The sequence below is a fragment of the Vespula pensylvanica genome, chromosome 20 (genome assembly GCF_014466175.1).
Source record: "Vespula pensylvanica isolate Volc-1 chromosome 20, ASM1446617v1, whole genome shotgun sequence".
NCBI classification, from domain to species: domain Eukaryota; kingdom Metazoa; phylum Arthropoda; class Insecta; order Hymenoptera; family Vespidae; genus Vespula; species Vespula pensylvanica.
This window is the reverse complement of record NC_057704.1, coordinates 3,393,479-3,408,707: the sequence shown is the minus strand read 5'-3', so window position 1 is coordinate 3,408,707 and position 15,229 is coordinate 3,393,479. Positions and strand designations below refer to the sequence as shown.

At 28.7% G+C, this 15,229-nt stretch overlaps 1 long non-coding RNA gene across 1 annotated transcript in view; it reads left to right on the top strand.

Moving 5' to 3' along the window:
* LOC122635960 overlaps positions 1–1,580 on the top strand; it is a 2,363-nt gene extending 783 nt beyond the window's left edge. The window contains exons 2-3 of the long non-coding RNA XR_006328816.1: positions 705–1,022; positions 1,219–1,580. This is a non-coding gene — a long non-coding RNA (uncharacterized LOC122635960). The remainder of the gene's footprint in view (positions 1–704; positions 1,023–1,218) is intronic.
* Positions 1,581–15,229: the final 13,649 nt, after the last annotated feature.

Sequence of the window (15,229 nt, the reverse complement as noted above, 5' to 3'; positions counted from 1 at the left end):
AATTGGAACCAATATTTCATACAATGTGTCAAAAAATAATTCTAACTAGATATTACAATCTTTTAATCTTGTAATTGCCTAGACGGTATATTTACTCTTTTTCTTCTGCATATACACTAATTTTTGTTAACTAATTGTATATTTCAATTCGATGTTATCGGTAACTTCTTCCATTAATATTTAAAAGAAGGAGGTACTATATAATGCATTTGCAATCATTTGTTTCATAAACATTTCTATTTTTCCTTTTAAGTGCATTCCATATCATTTCAAAATATAACATTTCTACTGTAATGAAATAAATAGAAGTCTTTTGATCTGTGTAATAAAGACAAAATAAATATCATAGAATATAATAAATATCATAGATCGTTCCTTTCAGATCTTAGTAAGAAAATAAAAAAAAATTAATTAAATTAATGACTCGTGTTAATTATAGGCAATGGCAACCGTTTGAACGTTGGAACAATTTCCGATTTATTTTATTGATATTAATTTGACGATTTAAAACGGACTATAAATTTTAAATAGTTTTTATTAAAAAGAAATATGCGTCTATGGATGTCGTTGATTGGTAGAACTTAAGTGAATTCATCTATATGATAGAATAATGAAAATTCAATCTCTGACTTTCTCAGTTGTAATTTCCTTAAGAGTTCGGCAGAGAATTCACTGTTCTTTATTGATTAATTTAACTGTTTCAGTAATGATTTTTAAGAACTGGGATTCAAGGATTGGAGAATAAATTTTAAACATTAGAGCAAAACTAGAAAAAACTACCTTTAAGTGGTCTACAATGTATAAATCCGAAGTATATCGTGTAATGGAATGTCGTAGGATGTTATGTTCCTGAAGATTCATGTTTTGAAATAGTTGTCGAAAATATTATACAATACTATACAATAGTAGTAAAATGATTATTTTTTGCAAGAATTTACGTCACGTTTGAATTGATAAGACTGTAGCAGCAATAATGAAGGATGCTAATATTGATGCACAAAATATTATATTATGAAATATCGGTAAGTAAACAGTCAGGATAGCTATATTCTTTAGAAAAGCTAGAGGGTACTGTTATACATTTGAGTCATCTGAAATCATTTAGAACAAAAATACCATGAGATATATAATTGCCTTAATGTATAGCAAGTATTCTATAACCAAGTAATTTGTCATACTACCTGCATAATATTTTTAAGAAAGTTTATCTAACATTAGGGTCCGCTTAAACGAATTATTCGTGAGAGAGAACATCTATAAATGGATACATGTCGTGAGAAGTTTGCAACTGCTACTCTGAGAATAAAGAGACAAGAAGAGAGACTACATTGATTTTTGTCAAGTTGTACACCAACAACAAATAATCTATATGGTGACGATTTGGATATGTACTTATTACAAGCTCAATGGACCATCAATAATGTGGAAAATGGTGTAACAGAGTGAACGTCGTAAAAAATTAACTACTCGTTCTTCGACAATTTTTGATGAGATAATGGTATGTCCAAATATACCGTTGTAGCTAGTTATCGCAATTTATCTTTTTGAACTATCATAGAAACACTATATATGTTACACTACCATACTCGAATGACATTCTAGTGGTCTACATATGGTAAAAGACTTTTACAATTATATTTACAAACCATGCCTACTTGATAATATCCGCTACAGTAGTAGAATACTTCCTTTACTCCTTCCTAAGGATATTGTTGTTTAACAGTTTTATGATTTTCTGCCATTCTGTAGTATATTTTGCTCGTTTTTTTCTTAACAAATATCATTGAATTGCGGAATTGTGATTAATTTTCTTTGATGATGTTGATTTTCATCAGGTTTTTCACTATTTCCAGCTGTTATTGCTATTCGTGTTGAAATACTCAATATGGTTGATAATCTATAGATCCTGAATCCATCAGTATAATATTCATCTGAACTTTATCAGTATAAGATGTCGAAGAGATTTGGTTATTAGATCTCCATATTTATTAGGAATACTTATGGTTCTATCGTTTTTTTCTTCAGAGAGTTCAGTGTTAACACCTTTCAGTAGAATGGTTTATTTATTCACTTACCTCTTTACTTTTTATTTATTAGATATTCTCTCTTATGTTTAATTTGTTTACTTTTTTCTCCTTGGTGTGTTCGAGAATTACTCGAATGTTTCTTCACTACCTCTTCTACTTCTTTTATTCATAATTATTTTATTGAAATTTTTCATATAGCCATGCTCTTCTTACTCTTCTTAGTATCAGACTATTGGTAAATGAACATAATTAGCACTGCGGTTTTCTAACTGCAGGAAGAGTGATTACATCTTTCCAATTATATTTATGTCATCTATATATATTTTATAACAAGCAATACAGCCATGAAATATTCATAGCGGGTATTTGTCTTTCCATTTGATATATCACTTCTTATAATTTGTACGAACTTTATTATAAAATAATTGATAGATATTATAATATATATCTATCAGATATTATAATATATATCTATCAGATAGATATAAAATATGCAATTATTAATAGAAGTTATATTTGCTTGCTTTTACTAATCACGACTGACTTCGATTCTAACCGATACGTCTTATATTAGTTTTACATGTCGTTAAAGTCAATACTAAGGTTAATGTACTGAAAGTTCGTATTAGATTGGTTGATATTTTTGGAACTCCAATTTTTTGTAGTCCTATCTCTTGTTACTACTCACTACTTACTCTCTATTTTCACTACTTAATCATCTTCATCATCATCAATATTATTATTATTATTATTATTATTATTATTATTATTATTATTATTATTATTATTATTATTATTATTATTATTATTATTTTTATTGTCATTATTTGATTTTAACATTTTATTTATATTATTTATCATTTTATTTTTTATATATTTTTATTATTATATTATATTGCTATTATTCTTAGATATTACTCTCATTATTATTAGAATTATAAGAATATTGTTTCACGTAAATCGTAAATATACTCATACGTACAGGCATATTGTATATAACATTTCATTTCGACCTGCGTTAAGCTGTAAGTTCCAGAATTTCAACCTCTGTTATGAGACTTACAATTGAACAAAATTGCTATCTCAATTATTTGTTTTTCATTTTTCCCAAATTTGCAATTACGAAACAAGATTCTCGAAGAAGACTTCAAAATCTATAATATTATCGACTCTTTGAAGATCACTTGTCGATCACACATCTTTACTCCAATATCTCCTTTTTCATAGGGCATTAATTATTACGCATGCAAGATATAGTACAATAGTCTCCTGTATTCTGATAATTTTTTAGGAAATTTTCCGTCGATTTTAATTTGATATTGAAATTTGTAAGCAGAACTCTTAACTATTACCGGGCACAGTTGATGGTGGATAATGGAACAATTTTATAAGATTGTACGGGATATGATTGTATAAGATGCGGAAATCGTGTAATTCTAATAAGAATGCACTCAATTTAGAGTGCTTTTTTCTAAGAGAAATACATCATTATTGAAAATATCTGCCTTTGGGAATTTATTGCTAAAAAATTGCTAAGAAAACTCGTGGATAAAGAACATATTGTTACTTTTATGCGGATTTAAGAATTTTTTGTCAAGCTGATAGTTTTTAACAATATGTTGAGCAGTGCAATGAATCAACGATGAAAGCAAACAAAAGGAGCTGTAGGTATTTTTGAGATTTCAAAGCAAAATTCAGGATTGTAAAATTCAGGAGCTCGTAGAATCATTACGCAAAAGACCACGCGAAATATTGTTTAAACATTTTGAACGACCTATCCTCACATGATCAATAAGGATCTTGCTTTCCCTTTTATTCCCCATGCATTTTTTACTTAAACTCCTTCTTTTCCATTTTCTTTTCCTAATTCAATATTGCCTTTGCGAATAATTCGAGAAAAATCATCAGTTAGTTAATATGAAGCGTTTGTATTCAACAGTAAGATAACTGATTTTTACCAACATCACTGGCCATGTTTTAATGGGAATTGTCTAGAAAAGTGTAATCGATATACTATCGTACTAAATCGATATTTTTCGTATTAAAATCAAGACCTTCGTTTCTTGCTAACGACACTGGGCATCCCTCTTTTCGAGATAGTCAGTACGGCTAATGAAACACGCATATCACAATAACTGCATTTATTTTCTTTAAATTACATTGTTATCATTTCCATTTGCGTAGAATTGTTTATCGTGCATCTAGCTCGCGAGCTCCTTTAAAGGAGGATCCAGGGGATCCTTTAAAGAAATCGCGTTCTCTTATTTATTGCAGGAACTGCACTTGTGGGTCTACAATTTTGATGATTAGAAAGAAAGGTGTTAGATTCTCCATGCAAATTGATCACTATCCCTAGCTTGGCGTAAGGAACGCAATTAAACGCCCTCTCGTACTTATTCTCTTTATACTATTTCTTATATATATTCTCTTTATACTATAATACAACATCCATCCAGTGGATTTTTAATTATTACGGGATATGCAAAACAAACGTTTTGTATTTATATATATATGTATATGTATATAGGATAAAGAATAAGATATGTTTAAAAGTACCGATATATTTTATTAAATGATGCAGTATTGTAAATTTGAATGTTTCGTAAGAAATATCTTAGAAATTAAAAGAGAGCAGATAGGAAAAAAAATTAGGTCTTCGCTTAATTTTCAAATATTTTCGGGCGAATGCTCTAACCATCTGAGCTACCGAGGAACTTCCAACTCAAATCTTTCTATGGATACAAGCTCTACCTATTTCTTATATTCAACTTATTAATTATGAAATAATTACGAGGTGAAAGAATTAATTCAATTCTGACATTTTCGTTAAAAGCACTCGGTCTCTTTGCAGTGTATATATAGTACACTTTGAACAAAGAAACTAGAAAGAAATAATACGAATATTGCACATGTGGCCAATAAATGGGTGAAGGGAGTCCGTCACACATTGTCAGAAGACTAAAGGTTTTTACTCCACCACTTCCTTTTGTGTGTATAGCTGTTTTCTTATCTAAGATATATATCTAAGAAAATATATTAAATTTTGATAAGATTTTACACATTTTTCATGCAATTAAACACACGTAATAAATAAACAGTGTATTTACAATGCGAGGTTAGCGAGTAGTGTTATTTAGTAAATATTTTTACTATAGTTAAAAACAAACACAACTATTACAGGATGAAAGAGAGATTATTTTACAATAGATAAAGTTAGATAGAGAGAAAACATAAAGATTAGATTAAACGAGGAGAAATTAGATAACATGCAGATCTCAAAAAATCCTTTCTCGCTCAGAGATAGAATTGTCTGCAAGAAAATTTTTGAAATCTTTTAGTTCCTCGACCGGGAATCGAACCTGGGACCTTTCACTTTCCAAACGAATGCTCTACCATCTGAGCTACGAAGACCTACATTTAAATTACATGTAAATATGTTTATATATATATATATATATATATATATATATATATATATATATATAACAATTTCTTAATATCTATATTAAGTTGTATAGAATTAATCGAAATATTATTTTTCTTCGATCATGACTTAACGTAATAATATATATTTAATTTAGGATACACGTATTTATCTCATAAGAATTAATTTTTAATTATCATTATATTAATATGTATAGTTACACGATACATTGTAAGATATATTGAATCGTGTGCCTTTTACGAATAGTTACGGAAGAACTCGAGTTTTCAAAAATTTTGGTATAATGCGCGAAAATTATAAAGACATAGTTAGTGAATGATCTCTTACGATATACGTTATGTTAATTTAAATTCTTTAGTTATGTTTTTCTAATATGTTCTCATATATATATAAGTACATCTATTCATATATTATAATCTACCATTTAATTAATTTACATGACTTCCATAATGTTTCATTTTCATATCGTTAAAAGTATACTTCTCATACATATTTTTGATTTTATATTTCTGAACATATTTCTGAATTGATCTCATGTGATTTATCGAAAATCAACATAACATCAATTTAACATTCTTAATAATTAAATAAATATTTATAATATAGCGTCTATAAATATCATAAAAATGCATTCAAATAAAATATGTGTAATATATATATATATATATATATATATATATATATATATATATATATATGTAATTTTATTGTTGTAAATGTTACAGTTCAAGAGTAACCAGAATGAGTTCGAATATAATGATTATATCGGGGATTAATATGTTGAGATGTGTGTTTTATTATGTATCTATAGGTAATCATTGAAAAGATAATGTAATCAAGAGTAGAATTTGAAGTAATTTCTTATAATAGTAATTTAATTATAACGGAAATAGAAATGTATCTTTTGTGGGTTTTTGGAAAATTGAGTAGAAAGCATCCTTTGATGACAAAAGTGCAAAGAGGCGGTAGTAAAGGAGTCTTGCAGTATTGAGGAAATATTTAGATTTAACAATTTTACAGCGATGTGTAATACAGTAATAACAATACTAATGATAATAGTAATAATAATAATAGTAATAATAATAATAATAATAATAATAATAATAATAATAATAATAATAATAATAATAATAGTAATAATAATAATAGTAATAACGATAATAATAATAATATAATAATGGTAATAGTATTAGTCATAAGAAAAGTGATAGTAGTAACAAAAGGAGGGTGACATTGAGTGGAATATAACAAAAGTATAAAAAATCGTATATAGAAATTTTTTTCTCCATACAATGTAGAAAAAGATACGTGACTAAAACAATAAGGTAATCTTTTCTTTGATATAGAAAGTCGGTTCAATTTTTTTGTAACAGTCTGTGTTAAAATAAAACGTTGTCAACAGAAATAATGAAATAAGAAAGGTTCGTATCTTTTGTTTATACTCTTGGTAAGACGCGTATAAGGAATAAACGCTCGATAGTTTTGTTTTGTTAATTTTGTGTATATACTTTGAACTTTTTCAATCACACGAATTCAGATGCACTATTTGCTTTCGAAGTTTGTTTCGCGACATAATTCATTTTATATATTTATAGTGCATATCGTGATCATTTGCGAAGAGATCTTTTTCTTAATTTCTTGTTTACTTTATTAAAGATAAAAAGCGATATTTCTATGATAACTACTTTCAATAAAGTAAAAATAACACATTGGAATATATTTACATTTAATAAATATAAAAATGTATCAGTTTTGTCTAATTAAAAAAAAAATTAATAACTAAATGGTTTTAAGAAAAATATCAAACTTAGTCAAGCTTATCAAGTTATTTAAATGTAATACAAGATAGGTAAATTGTTGATAATATAAGACGTTAAAAGGTGAAATAGAAGTGAGAGGAAAAAAATAATGAATATGATGAATTTCATAACATGAAAGACGTAAGATCGGAAAGAGTATAAGCTGCGTGTTTTTATTTTCCTCTTCGTCTTCCTTATGCGAAAGAGAGAAATAGAATGTTATTTTGAGCGAGATATAATATAAGAAGAGAAAGAGATATATACTTAAAATAGGAGAAGAGTGAGTGAGATAAATATTTATAAATTGTTTCTCTTGAACGTAAGATACAAAGAAGTAAGAACGTAAAGATAGTTACACAAAGAAAGAGACAGAGGACTATAGAACGAGAAGCTTGATTTACGTAATATTGTAGTAATATAGTCCTTGATCGTAATTCCTTTAAGAATTCGATAAAAATTTCACTCTTATATCATGTGCGCAACTTTAACAATTCCCTGTATTTTCTCCTAAGGATCATTCCAGATATCATTACTTCGAATATTTGTCGGACTGAATTCATTGGACAATCGCTAAGAAAATGTATGGACAAAGAACACATCGCTACTTTTGTCAGCGCTCAGGTAGTTTTTGTCAACTAGGTGATCATTAACAATATGCTGCGCCGTACAATAAATCAACGGTGAAAGTAGGCTGAAAAAAGGAGCAGTGGGTTTCTTTGGGGATACCCTTCAAAGATCAATGTAACACTTAGGAGTTCATAGGGTCGTTAGGATAAAGGACCACACAAAAGATTGTTCAAACATTTCAAACGACCTATCTTCACACGTCTACGACCAATAACGTTCTTGCTTTTCCTTTCCATGCACTTTTTACCTAAACTCCTCCCTTTCCATTTCCCTTTCCTAATTTAATATTGCCTTCGCGGATAATTCCAGAGAAATCATCAGTCAGTCGACAAGAAGAGTTCAATAGTAAGGCAACCGAGTATTGCTAGTTATCCCTCCTTCTGAGGTAACCAATACAACTAACGAAACACGCAAATCGCAACAAGTGTATTTTTTTTCTTCAAAATACATTGTTATAATTTTCTGTCACAAAGCATTCTTCATCGCGCATTTACTTCACGAGTTGAATGGGATCTTTTAAAGAAATCGCGTTCTCCTATTAATTTGCAGGATATAATAGCGTATGTTGTTGAGTAAACGTTCATGCACCCCCATTTCATGATGATTGTTCGCAACGAACAAATAATATTTATTAATTTTGTCAAAAACTCGGCTGTTCGTGTTCTGAAACCATCTACAAGATTCATAAAATATATGGCGATGAATCCATGAGTGATACACAGATTAAGGAGTGGTTTAAGCGATTTGAAAGTGGAAGTACATCGGTTGAAAGCAACCCTTCTTCTGGTAGTTCCGTAATGCCTAAAACACCTAAAAATGTGGAATAAGTTTGAGTTTTAATTAATCGGAATCATCTTTTAATTGTTCAAGTGATAGAAGAAGACCTTGGAATTCCAAAAACAGTTATTTCAGAAATTATTAGTCAAGATTTGAATATGAGTCATGTAGCAAAATTCGGTCCACGGCTCCTGATAGATAAATTAAAGAATTATCGGATGGAAACTTGGAACAATTTGGAACAAGTTGGAAATGTTCAGAAAGGTTATTACTGGACGTGAATTATGAATTTATGGTTTTCTAAGCAAAAGCTCAGTCTTTGCTGTGGAAAATGCCCGAAGAGCAACGACAAAATTAAACGCTTCAGAGTCGAAACAACCAAGAAAAAGTTACTTATAGCGAATACACTACAAAATGTCAGATGGTGAATAAAGAGGATTACAGTTTAGAAAATTGTTTGACGTAATGAAAAAGAAACGACCAGATTTATGGAAATATGGGTACTGCACCATGATAACGCATCTGCCTATTCATTGCAACTTATCCAGCAATTTTTTGTGAAACGGCATTATTCAGTTTCGTCAACACCCATGTATAGTCCTGACCTGACTCGCTGTTCTGCTTGCTCCTCAAATTGAAAAATCCATTTAAGGGAAGAATATTCGATGACATGGGGGAAATAAAATGGAATACGACAAAGCAGCTGTTAGTTATTCCGAAAGCAATGAAGTAAGTGTTTCCAAAACGCTAAAAAATGAATGTAGATCCCAAAGGGTAATATTTTGAAAGAGTATCCATCAGATTTAGCTTTTTCTTCTGATGTAGCATAAGGTCGGATATTTTTTTGGGCAGACTTCGTATAATAGTTCGAATATTATGATATAAGATCGCGTCGATAAAATTAGGCATATTATACGGTGCGTATGAATGAGGACATATAAAGTACTAATTGATAAATCCAAGGGAAAAGAAGCAATTGGTTTTAGATCAATACGTAATGTAAATAATGTAAATAATTACATTATTTTTAAAATATAAATAATAAATTCACAATCGCGAGGTTAGCAAGTAGTATTAATGTTTTAAAGTTAAAAACAACTATTACAGATGAAAGATATTATTGTACAATAGATAAGCTTGGATAGAAAACACAAAGATGAATGAGAATGGAAGAACAAAAGTCTTTCTGCTTTCATCTCGGAGACAGAATATGTTTATATGTAATATTCAATTTATTATTTACAAGAGATCGAGGGGAAAGGATCGTTACGATTTCGACATTCCTGCTAAAAGCACTCGGTCTCCTTGCAGTGTATATATAAATTGTTAACAAAGAAACTAGGAAGAAATAATACGAATATTGCACATGTGACTAATAAATGAGTGAAGGGAGTCCGTCACACATCATCAAAAGACTATGGTTTTTTACTCCACCACTCTTCTGTATGTATAGATGTTTTCTTATTTAAGATATATATCTAAGAGAATATATTAAATTTTGATAAGATTTTACGCATTTTTCATGCAATTAAATACACTTAATAAATAAACAGTGTATTTACAATGCGAGGTTAGCGAGTAAAGTGTTATTATTTAATAAATATTTTTTAATAAACTAAAGTTAAAAACAAACAAGTATTATAGATGAAAGAAAGATTATTTTACAATAGATAAAGTTGGATAAAGAAAACGCAAAGATTAAACGAGGAGAAGTTAGAAAACATGTAGATCTCAAAAAATCTTTGCATCTCAGAGATAGAATATGTCTGCAAGAAAACTTTTGAATCTTTTAAAAGTTCCTCGATCGGGAATCTGATCTGGGATCTTTCTCTTTCCAAATGAATGATCTACCACTTGAGCTACGAAGACATACTTTTAAGCTTATGTCTAAATGCAAAAAAGTGTTAACATACATATTAATACAAAAAAGTTTTCTAATATGTATGTTAAATTCCATATAATTTAATACAAAATTATTTTTCTGCTATCATAATTTAACTTAATTATACATCTCATTCAGCATTGCACGTCTATTTTTTAAGAATAAATTTTTAATGAATGTCACATTAATGAACTCTGTTATAAATTGTACATTTGACTTGTCCTTTTTAACTCTTCCTTGAAAATCATATCTAGGGTAGATTCATGACCTTGACCACATCTGCCTTCCCTCTTTTCGATTTTTTTCTTTTTGTTATTCTATTTTTCTTTTTTTTTTTCTTCCTGATTATAATATTCTTAATTGCAAAAAAGACATATGAACAAGTCGATTTTTCCAAACAGTATATTCTAAAAGTATTTGTTTGAGTGAATTTATTATCAACATATTTGTTTCGTTTATTTTAATGATAAAGTCGAATCACTTTGAATCTGATTTTCCCTCTTAAAAGTCTTGATCGTCAGTTTATGTGTTTCAATTTTGAATGCTTGATGAGTATTCAATATCTTTATCTTACAAACTTTTTAATTATTTTAATTAAAGCATTATCATTAATAAGAAATATTTTAGAAAATCCATATTAGTAAAGTTGCATTTATTTACATTATTCGTTTTTTAATTTGTAATACAAATTAGGAATGTTGAAATGTAGGAAATGAGAGAAGGAAAATCAAATAAGGTAGAAAAAATAAGTTTATTACTTATGCATATTATTTGCTCAGTAACAAAATAAATGTAATATATACAATAAAGGATAATATAATAAAATGTAATATAATATATACAAAATACAGAATATAGTAATTACATTTAAAGTTAAATAAGTTTTAAGACGATTTAAACAATTCACAGGTTTTTTCATTTTTGACTTTTATGTTTCACTTTGGCAATGAAATTTGTACATAGAAAAAAATTATTAGAATAAAAGATCCGAAATTGGATATTAAAATACTCGGATTCAAGTGCGACTTTTCGGATACTCAGATATGGATTCTGAGCTATAATGAGTCATTCGAGTCTAGGGATAGTAGAGGCATTAATTATTAAAACATATCATTTAAAATATAATCTTGTTACTAAACAAATGATTATGTTAAATTTTGTAACGCTATAAGATTCTGTTTCATGACAGTTTTTTTATGAACATAGTCGAAAACAATGTCAAGGATTAGAAAATTATTAGTTAAGAATTGGAAAATACCGAAAGTTAGAAATCATTTCGAAATTTTTATTTGTTCTTAATGTATAAATTGTGTCAAGAGGATAGTTCTTTCTGAATGCGCTTTCTGGTTTTTATTTCTCTTTTTAGAGTTAGATTGCATAAAACAGAGAGAAGGACAGATTTGAAGCTTCAACAATTACTCTATTCTTCAGAATCTTCAACATTTTCTCTGTTTTACTATCCCTGTAGACGTTACTCGTTCACCGAGCAGAATCAACTAGCGAGAGTGTATTATTGATATAAAATCTTAGATTTACTTACTATATACGTGAAAGTATATAAAAAGAAATGTGAATATTAAAGTCCGTGCTTTATTCTTTTTTTTTCACTTGAATATTTGAAATTTCAACTCTAAATGGAGGCAAATTTCACGAGAGTATATTTCAATCGCTTTAAAATTTTGCTCTAAACATGAATAACATAACACTATTCTGAAATTAATATATAATAATAAATTCTTTATCATGAAAAATTTCATTGTAAATTCTGTTTCCAAGAAAATTTTACGTTTTCTGTTAAATGCTGGAATATTAAAAATTTTAGTGTCATAAGAGATATCGTAGAAACTAAGAAATAGAAAGAAAGAAAGTTAGGTCTTTGCTTGATTTTCAAATTGAACGATTGCTCTGTTTATTGGAGTTATCGAGAGAACTTTCATTTTAAGTTTTCTTAGGACTTTGTTACGGGAAAGTATATATTGGGAAAAATCTCTTTTTACGCAAAGAAGAGTTGAAGGGACACAGACGATAGAAGAAGACATACAAAATCCGCTCTTGATTTTGTTCACTGTTTTTTCGTCTCTCTATGTCGTGACTTCTGTTTGTTACAGAAGAGTTTATGTTGTGAAAGAGTATGGAATGGTGTTTTCGTAAATAGGAATTTTTTCGGGCGATAGAAAGAGGGTATATAAGTCCCGTTTTATGCGAGAATGATATTGAGGTAACTGCTTTCAAAAAAACTTGAAAAAAGTCTTGGATTTTTCGTCCGGAACTCGAGAACACGGAACCTTTCGCTTTTTAGAACAAACGCTTTGCTACTTGTGCTATGAAGACTTGTAGTTTTATTTGTAATATGTAAATGTGTTTATATATGATAAACAATTTCCTCGTATGCTTAATAAATTCTATGTAATTTAACGAAAAATTATTTTTCTGCGATCATAATTTAACGTAATAATATATTTCATTATTTTTACATGTTTATCTTTCAAGAATAAATTTATAATCAATATTATATTAATATTTATAGTTATACGGTATAAGATTAAGTCGTGTATCGTTTACGAATAGTTGTGGAAAAACTCGGTTGCTTCCAAACTGGAGAAAAAGATTTTCCAAGTTGAATTCAGCTTGTATTGATATCTCGGATAGTATAGTTAGATGCTTGCACTGATAATCTTGCACAAAAAAAGTATTATTCTTTTGATATATATCGTTTTCTGATTTTGTAATATATAATTGAAGATTTCCAATCCATTTATTCTTCCATTTTTTTATTAAAACAATGGCTAAATGTCCAAACACAAGTGAATTTCATCATATAAACAGTAATGAAGACAAATTCCAAATAGACAGTTATATAGACGTGTTAGAAAAAATAAATATTAATCCGGAAGAAAACGATAGTAATGATAGGGATGAAAACGGTATAAAAGTTATTTTACTGCAGAAAATTATAAGGAATACAATTTCGATTTTTTTGCAAAAGAATATGTTTCTCGATGTTTACAAATTCATATAAATAAGATATCAAATAAATTATAATAATATATAATATGACGCGATTCGTAGATATTCACAATGATGTTTTATTGGTGTGTAAATGGTATCTTATTGGTTTTACATGCGTAATAGTTGTCTTGTCGATTACGAGAACTTTGTTATTAATATTTAATACATGTACGATCGCCATGATTTTGTTATCGGTCGTTATTAAATGTCTAGAAATTAAATGTCATTATACTGTTTGTATTCAGATTTTCTTGTCAAAAATTGATTTATTCGATTTACGATTATAATATGCTCCTGTTCAGTATAACAATAACCCATGATAAAAGGGATGGCTTGAAATTTAAGGCGTGGATCTTCATTTTCTTATCCATTAACAATGAAATTTGTAATCAAAATTCCCACAAATACAATAAAGTCGCGTAGAAATTACTTTCCAAATAGGTGAATTCTACTTCATCGGCAATATTCTGTCTTAGTATTAAGATTTTAAAATCAAGGTAACACTTGACGACAATACCATTAATGTATGCGTCCTTATAAAAATTAGAAAGTATTTGTCCTGATTCTCAATGTATAGAATATAATCTGAAGTAATTGTACTTATCTCTCATACGGAACTGCCATTCTTGTTCATAGTAACTGTTCCCGATATTCACGTTCTGCTATCTTTCGCATAATGATCTAATTGATTGGATTAAAAACATAGATTAATTTTTGCTTTTGTTCACTTATTAGTTATATTATCCCCTCATTTATACCTAAAGTACCTCATTGTTATATCAATTCTGCGTTCATGGGCTTAATCTTCTTTATTATGATTGATTTGTTCGCGAAGTAAATTAGTTAGTTTTTTTTTTAAATCGTGTAGCTGATTTTGCATAATTTGGACAAGACCATAAATAATCTCAGTATTATTTCCTAAGCCTCAACTATCCATTCTTAGTTTCCTTATCTGACATGCTAGACATACTGGAAACTATGTCACCGTATTACAATTTCTTAAAAAATCTAGTCTAGGTGTCTGCCCTATTCAATATTGTTGCACTTGTTTGCAACAAGGAGTCGTCATTTTCCCTCGTACTTATTATCCCGCTCTATAGTCCTTTGCATAATAATTGCATTTAAAAACTTACGTAACATTTTGATTTTTTTTTTAATTTTACTTACTTACTAGCGACTAGTGACCGCATCTTTCACATTTGAATGACATCATTGTCATACTAATCTTATTTTCATGGGTTCTATTCTTTCTATTATGATGTGATAGCTCTCGTACTAATGGCTTTTTGAATTTGGTAGTTAGTATCTTCAAAAAATATTTTTCTGTTCTATCCTCGTGCAACTAATCGTTAGCTGGTTGATAACATTTCTTTATTTCTTAAAAATTTCGTATTACTACTGTATCTACCTGCGAATAAAAAGATACTTTTGCGTCATGCTTATTACCGTTTGTTCATCTTGACTCGACTCCAAACATACTTTTTGCTCTCCGTATTGTTGTTTTCTTATCCGTTATTGGTCACATCTTTATTTTCGTTATTACTTTTTTCGCCAACACTGCTTTTGTGTCGAATGTTTAGACCTCTAATGTTTTTCACGTCTCTTGTTGTCGTTCGTAAATCCACTTTGTTTACTTTTCTTTCTGCTCCCAGAATTGCTTGAA